This window comes from Pygocentrus nattereri, chromosome 17 (assembly GCF_015220715.1).
Source record: "Pygocentrus nattereri isolate fPygNat1 chromosome 17, fPygNat1.pri, whole genome shotgun sequence".
In the NCBI taxonomy this organism is placed as follows: domain Eukaryota; kingdom Metazoa; phylum Chordata; class Actinopteri; order Characiformes; family Serrasalmidae; genus Pygocentrus; species Pygocentrus nattereri.
The window spans coordinates 29,747,882-29,761,411 of NC_051227.1; the positions used below are offsets into that span (position 1 = coordinate 29,747,882).

Below are 13,530 nucleotides of genomic sequence, written 5' to 3' on the forward strand. Positions count from 1 at the left end.
ATCCAAGTGAGATGTGGCAAATTGGAATAAAAATGGCTTTACAGAATTCACATAATGGCAATTGCAATTACTGAGTAAAAATGTACAACTGTCTTATCATTGTAACTTTTTCATAGCTTTGCAATGTTATAGCCTTTAAATCTCATATATTACCTTATCCCCACAAGATCTATAAAATCTAAAATATTGACAAGAAAACTTTGGGGTTTACATAACTAGGTATTGTATATAATTTCCTATAATACTACCAAGCAATTGTTCTTTCAAAAAAAAATGTCTCACTATTTAATCTTATTCAGGTCTTTCAGAATAAATTGTTGGAAATGTATAAAGGTGATTGTTATTGCTCTTTATGCCCTGCTTAGAGCATAGCATTCGTAAAAGCAGGGCAGGTGACCAAAGCTGCAGATGGCAGGAGTGATGTCAATCTCCTCAGGCGGCTGAGTAGCTCTGAAGGTAAAGCGCTGGAGGAGGGAAGTGAGGAAGATGAAGAGCTCCACTCAGGCCAGAGCCTCACCCAAACACGCTTTCCTACACAACACACAGACACCACACACACCGTTAACATGCTTTGTCTGTAAAACTAAGAAACGTACTTTATGTGATAAGCTATTTAACTGGATTAATTTTAGTCAAATAAATACTTTGAATTAAACAATGTACAGAAAGTTTTAACTTAGATGAACAAATATTTTACATCAACACAGACCTACAAAGGGCAAAGTACAATGTCAACATTTGTGGATATATGCACTTTGAATCTAATAAATAATAAAAAAAAATTGTATTAAATAACAAAAATAAAAGTTTCCTTTTACTGTACAGACATGAAAAATACCAGATACTGGCATTTGCCCACAATTTCCATGTTGTGCATTCCTTCTAAAAAGCCCTAATCTGAAAGGCCTAGGCTTATTCTGTCATGTGGTGAATGTGATGTCAACAATGTTAATGATCTGTTAATAAAGACCATGAAGAGTGTTACTTTCCTTTCTACTTGTAAAATCATGATAAAGAGCATAGTTTTTAGCTTACCCATTCCAAACACAACAAATGCATCATTCTTCTTGAATCGTCCATTTTCATCCAAAAAGTTCTCTGGGTCAAAATGATCTGGGTTCTTCCATAGTTCAGGGTCAGACAGCACAGAAGATAGCAAAGGAAGGACCGTGGTTCCCTGAAGAAACAACACAAGGAAGCTTTACAAATATACTTATTGGACTTGTGTGGATTTGTGTGTGTGCAGTGAACTCTGATCTTTAAAATCAACATGCAGACCAGTAAGTCGGAGTACCTTGGGAATTAAGTAGTTGTTAAATTCAGTGTCACAGAGCGTTTTATGTGGAATAGCAGTTGGGGTGAGGTCCATACTGCGCTGAATCTCGTGGATGACTGCGTCTGTGTATGGCATGTTCTGTCTATCATCAATGGAGGGGCACCGGTCTGACCCCACCACCTCATCAATCTCCTTCTGGACTCGTGCTATTAAGAATGACAGAGAGAGGATTAATGACTTCTCCCTACGCATTATGAGCCACTACATTCATATGTGATTACGGATGTAATAATGTATTTCACAAACTCACTCACAAAGGGTGCATTACTTTAATGTTACATAAGCACATTGAAAGTATAAGTAAATTTGCAGTATAGTTTTGGAGATACTAAACAGTTTTGTTCCAGACACTACAATTACTCCTATATCTCACAGTTCCTTTTCACTGTTTTAACATTACCCTTTAATATTTAAACCCTTTAAAACTACATACTAAAACTTATTATTGTGTAACTACATGGGCTACAATATAAACCGGCCTAGTTATTCCTAGGCAATAAAAGTGTGTAGTAGAACTTTAGACCTGCTGGTGGATCCTGGCCATTTAAGGGGTTAATCTGGGTGTGGCTGTGTTGTAACTGACAATCCACACCTCCACCTTAATGAAACATTGTGGAACAGTACTGCAATTAGTGTTGCTGCTCCAATAAGGAGGCAGTATTCTGGTGCATTTACAAATCGTCTTCTTCTTCTTTCGGCTGCTCCCCTTAGGGGTCGCCACAGCGGATCATCTGCCTCCATCTTGCCCTATCCATTGCCTCCTCTACTTTCACACCAACCATTTCCATGTCCACCTTCACTACATCCATAAACCTTCTCTGAGGTCTACCTCTTCTCCTTCTACCCGGCAGCTTTATCTCCAACATTCTTTGACCAATATATCCACTATTCCTCCTCAACACATGTCCAAACCATCTCAACCTGGCCTCTCTGGCTTTATCTCCAAACTGCTCCACCTTCACTGTCCCTCTGATCTGCTCATTTCTAATCTGTCCAGCCTTGTCACTCCCAACGAAAATCTCAGCATCTTCATCTCCGCCACCTCCAGCTCAGCCTCCTGTCTTTTAGACAGAGCCACTGTCTCCAAACCATACATCATAGCAGGACGCACTACTGTCTTGTAAACCTTCCCCTTCACTCTTGCTGCTATCCTTCTGTCACACATCAGCCCTGACACCTGTCTCCACCCATTCCATCCTGCCTGCACCCTCTTCTTCACCTCTTTTCTACACTGTCCATTGCTCTGGATGGTTGACCCAAGATATTTGAAGTCATCCACCTTTACGACCTCTACTCCTTGCATCTTCACCTTTCCACCTGCCTCCCTCTCATTCACACACATGTATTCCGTGTTATCTCTACTGACCTTCATTCCTCTCCTCTCCAGTGCAAACCTCCACCTCTCCAGATTCTCTTCCACCTGCTCTCTACTCTCACCACAGATTACAATGTCATCTGCAAACATCATGGTCCATGGAGCCTCCTGCCTGACCTCATCTGTCAACCTGTCCATCACCATTGCAAACAAGAAGGGGCTCAAAGCTGATCCCTGATGTAACCCTACCTTCACTTTGAAACCATTTGTCACTCCAACTGCACACCTCACCACTGTCTCACTATCCTCATACATGTCCTGCATCACCCTAATATACTTTTCAGCTACACCTGACTTCCTCATACAGTACCACAGTTCCTCTCTTGGCACCCTATCATATGCCTTCTCTAGATCCACAAAGACACAATGCAGTTCCTTCTGACCTTCTCTGTACTTCTCTACCAACACTCTCAACGCAAAAATTGCATCTGTGGTACTCTTTCTGGGCATGAAACCAAACTGCTGCTCACTGATCTGAACCTCTCGCCTTAGCCTTGCTTCAACAACTCTTTCCCATACCTTCATGGTGTGGCTCATCAACTTTATACCTCTGTAGTTACTGCAGCTCTGCACATCACCCTTGTTCTTAAAAATGGGGACCAGTACACTGCTTCTCCACTCATCAGGCATCCTCTCACTCTCCAGGATTTTGCTAAACAACCTGATTAAAAAGTCCACTGCCTCCTCTCCTAAACATCTCCATACCTCCACAGGTATGTCATCTGCCCTTTCCCTTCTTCATCCTTTTTAAAGCTGCCCTCACTTCCACCTTACTAATTCTCTGCACTTCCTGATCCACTATCTCTCCCCCCGTTGTCCTCCTCTCTCTCTCGTTTTCCTCATTCATTAGTTCTTCAAAGTACTCCTTCCATCTACTCAACACTCTGTTCTCTCACTAGTACATTTCCCTCTCTATCCTTTATCAGCCTAACCTGCTGTATGTCCTTTCTAGCTCTATCTCTCTGTTTAGCCAAACGATACAAGTCCTTTACTCCTTCTTTACTGTCCAGCCTCTCATACAGCTCATCATAGGCCTGAGCCTTTGCCTTTGCCACCATTCTTTTCGCTATGCGACTAGCCTCACAGTACTCCTTCCTACTTCCTTCATCTCTCTGGTTATCCCACTTTTTCTCAGCTGCCTTCTTCTTCTGAATACTCTCCTGGACTTCCTCATTCCACCACCAACTTTCCTTGACTTCTTTCCTCTTGGTGCATTTACAAGTCTAGTGATGGGAAAAACAAGGCATTTTTAAGCTTTGAAACAATGTAGTCTTGTGAAAAAAAATGTATTATTCCATCACGCGGTGAGGACATCTATGGTCACACTTGTGTAAATGCATCTTGAAAACTCAAAAGAAATATACTTAAAACTCAATGATCTGGAAGTTTTACTGTTTCTTGAAATTAAATTTTTTGGGTGGTAGTTAAAGGTATGTTAGTTTGTTTATTTATTACTAGTAAAAATAAGCTGTAAAATACACCACATTACTCTGCCCTCATCTTGGTGTGTTTAGCTCAGAAAACTTGGCAGAATCCAGTTAGTGGGTTGTACAACCACAACTTTAATACTGAAGCTTTTTAAAGAAATATTACATGGGAAGTGGCTGAAGTTGGACACAAGAATTATCTTGGGCAGGTATGTGAATGTGATACGTACAAAGAGGTGGACTGTCAGAATGACTGAATTTACATAATAAATCAAGTAGAAAAATCTAAATCTGCATTAAACTCCTGGGCAAGTAACAAAGCTAATTAGGTGAGGCTGAAGTTTTTTGTTCTGGAACTTTTTGTTCCTCACAACAGTTTATTACAATGAAAAACAGCGCAGCAAAGACACTTTTGACAATTGACAAACTGATATAAAGTGAATACTAAGAATTTATAAGCTTGTCCCGGATAAAACAGTCACAGGACTTAAATGCGCTCTCTAGCCAAACACCCACTGCAGCACAAAGAAGCATTTGGAGGTATTCAGATAGAAGGGTTAGACAAAAAGTCTCTCTGAGCATATAAAATCTAATTGTATGCCATCATAATTTACCAAGTAGAATACAATTGTCTGCCAGGGCAGCAGGGGTATTGTAGTGGTCTTTCGATATTTACTTATTTAAGCTAGGTCCTTAAAAGCAAGCCCAAGCTGATAACCATGACTGTCACTGTTGTCAACATATTATGAAATTTTTGTTTTAGCTATGACAAGTACCACACTCATTGTGCTCTATTGAGATGTAGGCTATATAGAGTATTTTGTTCTTCTCTCCAAGAATATTAACACAGTGTTGTTGTAGTTCAAGTGTCATAGAGATCTTCTAGGACCCAAAGGGATGGGCTATTTGGTAGACCATGCATGTCATGCCACAGTGTTGTTTCTTGGGAGTAATGTCCTCCCACTGCTTGATACAGAACCCATGACACCATTGGTCCGTTATTTGCAGTGGCATGACACAGCACTTTGGTGCTATTAAAAATTAGCATGTTCTTAAGGCTGAGGGTGCAATGGGATGTCCAGTGGGATGTCCAGTGTGATCCTCACCTTGGATGTCTGGATGCTTCATCATGAGCAGCAGGCTCTGTCTGAGGGTGGCGGAGGTGGTCTCAGTGCCAGCACTAAGCAGGTTCTGCAAAGTGCTCAACAGATTGCTGAAGTGAAATTCTGTATTAGGATTGTGTTTCTCCTGTAGAACACACAAACTCATAGTCTTTATCTGTTAGTGACAGGCAACATGGCTACCTCATCTTATCTGTTAAAATGATCGGAGAAGTGTTCTAGATTTGCATGGTTGTAAATATAAATATGTTAGTCTTCATTTCAGTTTTATTTGCTGTGAAAAGATAAGATATTAATTAGCTATCTGATAGAACAAGCACACATAGTATTTCCATGCATATTTCAGTTATGTCAATTTGAAATTTTGGTTCTAATAGTTCAAAATATAGTGTGCTCTGTGACAAAGTAGAGTATTTACAGTGAACAAACAGAGCAGGGTGATATGAGGAGCACATAGAGAAGACTTTACCTCCTCCATTCGTATAAGGAAGGCCTCAATGAAGTCCTGTGGTGGTAAAGAAGGATTCAGTGTCTTCATCCGTGCCTCTGCCTGAAGTATAAGAGAAGCTTTGGCTTCCTCCATAATCGCAAACATGTCATGGAGCTGTCCAGAGAAGAGGCTAACTGTTCTGGGGAAAATGTTATAGGCCTGTAAAAGAAAAGAAGACAAAAGTGGCATTTTATAGGCAGCAGAGGCAAAACTGTATAGTTATTAAATAACTTTGGTATCATTTTTATTATTATATTATGGCAATACAATTAAATCTACTTGCTCAATTTATGTAAGAAAAAAGAAACATGTACAGAAGGCTAAACAAATATAGATCCAGTATCAAAAATGTATCTGGTGAAGGAGAACATCAGTGGTGAAAAGAACTACATATAAGTACAAGTTGAGTGTGCATGTCTGTTTTTTCGGTTACTGTAACTGTACTGATAAGCACTTTCATTAAATAGAATACTGCATTTAAATGTTAATAAATAAAAAAAAAAAATAAATGGACTGATATTTGTGAGTAGACTAATTATACAGGATTAAATTAAAATATTTCAGAGCCATACTGTACCTGTCCAAGAGGGCTGCTTAGAACATTAAAGTAGGTATTAATAGCTCTTATCAAAAGCTGTAACTGTGGGTCACTGGATTTAAATCTTTGGCCAAGCATAATTGAGCAGATCACGTTGAACACTGCTTCAGATATCAGGCCTCTGGGGTTGAATGCAGAGTCTGAAGAGGGAAAAAAGATTGTTCTGAATGATTGAATTATGCTAGAAACTAAAATTAACCTTACATTACACTATTAGCCTAACCTTACATACTTTAGTTATTAGTCCCACCTGGACCCAACAGCTGCATATTTGTTAGAGTATTAAAAGCACAAAGCATAAAGAAGGCAAATCAATGTTGAAAAACGTGATAATTCTATTAAGCTTTATTACACCAATAACCCCTGTTCAGGTAGTACATAACTGTTAATTACAACTACATGCTAGTTTTCCAAAAACTTACCAAACCAAAATCTTACATCTGTTGGTAGGTTTCTATACAGTTATCTAAATGCATGTGTGCACAACACTTTCAAGATCACTCCACATTGTTTCTAAGGTTTTCTGGAGAATGATCATGTGTTTTTTGCAGAACCTACAACATTCTATCACTTCAGTGTTATACAAAACAGCATAACAGCAGCGGCCCAAATTCTATGCCTCATAATTTTAACCATGCACACACAAACACAAACAATGAAAGAGGTCTGTAACACGAGAAAGGAGTTAAAGTAGTGGAAAGACAAGTTTTCAGCTGGTTCTTTTATTGAACAGCTTATGGTCAAGTCCTTGTTTGTGTAGAATACGTAGGGCTGTAATCAATACCACCTTTGTTGTAGTCAAAGTCCAAGAGTATGCAGAGTTGAGACTGAGTCATGACCAAGTTAAAATGATGGCAAGACCAAGTGAAAAACCTGAAAACCTGAAGTCTTCTACTTCTTCCACTTGATATTTTCAAATAGTTTGCTGGAGTCATTTAAAAGTGAGCTGTAGCCCTACAGATTCACTTGGGACAACATGATTGCTCATTAGATTCTACAGTTATTGCTTTAATTTTGCTTTATTGTTTAACTGAAATTATTTATTTACATAATTAATTACATAGTAATGTATTCCATTCTGTATTGACAGGTGTTAGGTCTGTTGTTTGGATTCTCTCAGGAATGGACAATCATAGCAAAAATGTAAAGAATGTGTTTTTTTTTCAACATAAAACTGTATCTCATCAAATTCACATCAAAACAAAATATCTCCTATTAAAGGATGTAGTGGTAAAAACTGAGTGCACAATAGCAAAGATGGACAAGAAGATGGAAGATAAACAACCACATACATTAACAAAACATACATTCATTCTTTCAATCAGTACAAAGTTTAAAGGTAATGTTTTAATGCTGTTTTTTGTTAGTTTGTGTAATGTCATGGTTGTGGTTAATCATGTACTTTACAGTAAGTCAACTACTTTATGTAACGGTTGGGAGCAAGGAGGCAGACGCATATGCAGAGATAAGCGACTTTTATTAAGGGCAAATCCAGGGTCGAGGTCGAGCCAGTCCAGGTTCCAGTAATCAATACCGAGCTTAGGGTGGACAGACATAACTAAGAACACCAAACAACAAACATCTAAAGACAAACAACAATTCAAAGATTCAAACAGTTCAGACAAAGACCGGTCAAGACAAAGGGCAAACACAGGGCTTGAATACAACAGGGCCAACAAGGGACCACAAGACACAGGTGGAAACACAGGTGGGAACAATTAGCGGCTGAGTCACTAAACAAGGGGGCTGGACTACAAAACCAAAACAAAGAACACACGGACTAAACCAAAACACAACATGAACACATGGACAGGACTGGGAGGGGCCAATCGTGTCACTTTACACGTGGAGTCATTAAGCCATAAATTGAGGCCTCATTTTCATTTTATCACTATTGCATCACTTTGCCTCTGGGTAGCAAACTCATTTTCCTTCTTTTACAATGAAATTAATCATATATTGTATGGACAAAAGTATGTGGACAACCCTCCTAATTACTGAGCTCAGGTGTTTGAACCACACTCATTGTTAACACGTATATAAAACAGTACATAGCCATTCACTTTCCATAGACAAACACAAACAGTAGAATTGTACCAAAGAGCTCAGTGACTTGTACCTCTGTCATAGGATGCCACCTTTGTCAGTTTGTGAAATTTATTAGTAGATCAGGTAGATCTGTTCCGGTTAACTGTAAATGCTATTATTATGAAATGGAAGCCTCTGGGAGTAACAACAGCTCAGCCACAAAACAGATCACCATGTCACAGATCAGGGCCTGACAGTTGTCAAAATGCATAAAAATTGTCTGTCCTCTGTTGCATCATTCACTCCAAACTGTCTCTGGAAGTGACATCAATACAAGAACTGCTAGCTGGAAACTTCATGAAGTGGACTTCCATGGCCAAGCAGCTGCTAAGAGCACTATATTTTTAAACCCTTTTGACATGGTGCAGCTTCTGACTGCACCAGAGAATTTCTTTTGAAAAAGCAAATGTTTTTGATGCTGATGTTGATTCCCCTCGTTTAGTGCGGACCATCACAATACGTTCCCACCAGCATTGCCAGATCTACCATATGCATGACCTTGGTAACTGCCCAAAAAAGTGCACATTTTAAAGTATTTTCAGGATCTGTTCACACATTTTCCAGTCATAAATATACTTTACTGCTGCTCTCACTGGAATAACTGACCGATTCAGACAAAGCCTTAGATGAGGAGTTAACTTTGGTTCAATTTACAATCAACTGGACTTCATCAAAACCATCCTAAGACCTATTCAGCAATAGGTTATTATGAGTATGTTCATTGGGATGAGTAATAAAGTCTGGATTTCATTTTTTTAACATTCATCATGTAAATTCATTATATGTTATGACTAGAGTGTAGAGGTAAAAAGCCAGCACCAAATCATATAAATAGAAAATAATATGGAAGATGAAAAACCACATAAACGAAGCATGTCTTTTCACTCTTCAATCAGTGTAGTGTTGTTTCATGTGAGCTGCAAGGTGTTTTGGTTTCTTTTATTGCATACAATATCATTTGGTGCCTAGAAACAACATTGTGCAATAGCATAATGGATTTAGTCAGTAGCAAAGAAAGGATCAGTAATTGCCATTATTGTTTAATTTTTAATTTATAATTATAAAAAAAATACATGAAATAGAAAATAACAAAGTAGATTTCTCCCTAATATTTGACCTTGTTTCTCCCACATAATTCTGAAAAAATGTTTCTTTTCATGACCACCTTTTAAAGCAAAGTTATATTGGAGGCTCTGCCCTCACAGGACAAACACTTCACTATTAAGTATAACTAATTAAAGGTATTATGTTTGCTCAAAACTTGCAATAATGGACAAAGGAAATGGTTGTTCAACGGATGAGATGCCTAGTGTTTTTAAGTACTCCAGTTTTTAAAACATTTCACAATAAAAGTGCAACTGGGCTTACAGGGTATGTAGCCTTATTGAAGGCTTTTCCGTTATGAATCAAGAAAAAACTGGTGTGATTGCTGTCACAACTGTGGTGGTGTGATGGACCTTTTCTCTTACAATAAACTATGTAAAAAATTAAAAGTTAAGGTGATTTTAATTACAACACCACAGAATTGCTGGGGACAGATATCAAATTTGGAGGTTAAACATTAGGACAGCAAAAGACTCAAGACTTAAAGCCTTGAAAGATTCAGTTATAAGATTATCTTACTACAACTTTGACAAAAAAGTCAGAGAAGTTCAGCAAATTACAGACAGCAGTAGCTTTGTACCTCCAAATGTGCTGAAAGTTTGTACCAGACAGCTGGCTTCTTCCTTCACTTTGTCCTCAATGCTTCAGCGGCCCATTCCAAAGTTCTTCAATGTTGTGAGACAGAACCCGCGCAGTTGTTTCCACCTGTCCCCGCTGCTGACCAAAAGACCTGCGGAGCAGGGAGAACTTTTACAGAACATGCAGAGATGGTACTGTTTTGAAGAAAATGCATGGAAATCTGGTACAGAGCTCTGACTGCAAGGACACAAACATAGAAAAGCTTTTCTCTACACACTCCTGTATCAGTGACAGAATGAGGAATAAGAAATTGAAGTGTAATTACATATCAAAATATATAATAAACATAATGCACACAGCAGATAGACAAGCATGTCTAATAAGGTATAATGCATAAATGCTTGTTTTACTTTAAAGAGCAAAGTCACATGGTAAAGTTTTGTACGAACTAGCTACACCTGCCAGCATTTAGGCAATGAACTTCAAAAAGGGCAGGATCCTGTATAGTTATCTGTCTGTCTATCTGTCTGTGTGTCTGTCTCTGTGTCTGTCTGTGTGTCTGTCTGTCTATCTATCTGTTATATGTATCTATTACAAACAACACATTGTAAATGTTTCATAAGAGCTTTATTTTGTCATCTGTTCTGAGTTTATTTTTTACGTTTTTGAAAGTGTGCTGTATACTTTGTATCACCTATAGTTTGTGTCGTTTTATGCAAACACTGAAAAATAGAAATAAAGCCAGCACTAATTTTTTTTGTAAATGTATATGAAGTTTCTTTTCATAGTCTCTAGTGTGTATGTTTGTACTTTCTTTAGGTCAAAGAGGCAAACTCACTGGGTACCTGTGTTCTCAGCTTTTTTGCTTTTACAGTTTGGAAAATTTTTTTTATTTGTTTTGCTACTGGCAGGTGCCTGAGACAAGGAACAAAAAAAAGGTGCTTAGATCGATTATATTCACTGTGGGCTCCAACCCCAACCCACTGCACAATTTTGTTTAATAATCAAATCCACTGCCGTTTCAGCATAGAAATAAATCTCTCAAGCTCTCATGTTGTATACTCTGCTTTGAATGAACTCACCATATCCATTGGTGACCTTCATTAATAGGGGATAGGCTGATCTGCCACTGAACTCTTCACCCAAGCCAATCATAGAGTCTTTCAAGGCTTGATATCCAGAGATCACCACAACTGGAGTGTTGGCAAACCAAACAGTGAAAACAGGGCCATACTTTTTACTCAGCTGGTGGAGAAAATGGTGAGATAAGATAAAATTTTAAATAATTTTTTTGCATTTCAAGGTTTGCTTTTCAATGTACTTAAAACAAAAGAAAGTCTATAAAACAAAACTGATAAAATGAAACTGAAAAAATATGCTATATGGAATTTTCTCCACTTTAGTGAATGATCAGGGCGGGAGAGGACCATTTAAGAGGTGGGGAAGCCAGTGCAAGGTCTCCAAGGTACAGAATGTATGACCACTTATCTCTCCTATTAACATTATTGAATACGTAATTTAAGGAACTCTTGCTTTACATGCCTTAAATACAGTTATACAATAAAGGTTATCAAACTGCAGGTGAATCAGCAACAAGGACATCTCCTTCAAGTAATGATCATTCACATCCAAAGAAAGCTGCACCAGTGGATCCGCTGTGGCAACCCCTAAAGGGAGCAGCCGAAAGAAGAAGAAGACAGTACGTTTTAGGTGTTTTAAGCTTTTCTGCTCTTGCAATAACTGGGAACACTGCATAAAACCTGTCTTGACTTTAGTAAATAACATTTTTTTCAAATGCTAAAAAACAAAGTAAACAAAAATCCAAAACTACACATTAATTTGTGTATAATACATAAGAGCCAAATGTTTTCCTAACAACCTGTGCATTTTGATCATGCTGTTAAAATCTACATCAATTATGTAATTATGTATTTATATTAAAATGGATATTATCTAATTCCATGTTTTTCTGACTGCACAGTGTAGTGCAATTACTGTAAACGGTATTACAGCATTTTACACCCATTAGCTTACAGTATGTGTATTATACAGTATAAACAGAAAAGAATTAGGTTGAAATTTGATGCTGTGTGTACATGCATACAGAATTGTAGAGGCAGATTTCAGCAGCATGAATAAACATTTTATTATTTGGGATCTATTGTTCTAAACCCTAGTTGTTTATTCTGGGCTGTAATACACATCCTGATGTTCTTAAGGTTTATTGGATGCTAATGCTTTCTAAATGAGCACCATGTATAATTTATGCTGTGTGGATGGATTTGCATGTAGAGTTTTGCACAAAAGATTCAACATCTTTAGTTCTCGGTCTTTTTCTCTGGGTAGCCAAAGAAATGGTTTGAAATATTGGCTCATAGAATCACTTTTAGCATCAAATTCATTAAGGTAGTTAGTTACAGAGGGTCCTGGATAAAGAAATGAAGAAAATGTGTTGACGCTTGAAGGTGATGGTAAGATCACAATCCAGTCAACTGCACTTTGAATAAGTCTCAGGGCGTTTTCTAGCTATAAGTGATAACTTATGCTCCACTTATCTTCAGTCAGCTACAAACATTTTCTCATGGCCTTATTCAACTCATTTCAATTTTAGTAAAATAGTGTTTGCATAAGTGTAGCAGTGAAGCAGGTTGTTTTCTGAGCATATAGCACCTTGAAGCTCATCACTATGGAGATACTTGTTGAAAGCAGATCCCAAAGAGACCGGCCTCAAGGGGTAGCCAAGAACCACATCCCCACTGACTTTCAACCAATGTCATTTGTGATATTTGACTGGTATTCATGGGAAAACTGTTTTTCGAGGTACAGTTTTACATAACAAAAGGAAAATAGCTCTAACAGTTCTATCAAAACTTTGACTGGGAATCACAGCAAAATGTTGGCGCTTGTACAACAAATGAAGAACTACTGCCACTGTGTTTTTGATTTGCATTTATCTATCTAGATAGATAGATAGATAGATAGATAGATAGATAGATAGTAGACTAAACACACATACACTATTGTAATGTGTTACCTCAATGTAATGTTTATATGGCTCCTTTACATGCAGCTGAAGAAAGTTACCGAGCACTGGAACTGGAGAGGGACCTGGAGGAAGCCTCTCTAACATCCGTCGACGCTCTTTCCCACGACTTCTCCATAATACAAATAAAACAGCGATGATGACGACGACTGTAGGAACAAAAGAATCCCCAAAAACGTCCATTTTTACAAGTTGGGAAAACCCAATGTTAAAGGTGGGCAGAATGGGTCGCTAAACAAGAACTCAAACTCGAAGACGAGCGTCCACAAAGCTGTACGGTGTTATGTGTTAATGTGGGTTTGTAGCAATGGCGGAGCAGGTGTACAGCTCTGTTCTCTGTTCCTCAGAGGACGCGTTTCACTCGAACAC

General features: G+C 38.2%; 1 pseudogene; it reads right to left on the reverse strand.

Moving 5' to 3' along the window:
- Positions 1–361: 361 nt before the first annotated feature.
- LOC108425795 lies at positions 362–13,344 on the reverse strand (annotated as a pseudogene).
- Between the last annotated feature and the right edge of the window lie 186 nt (positions 13,345–13,530).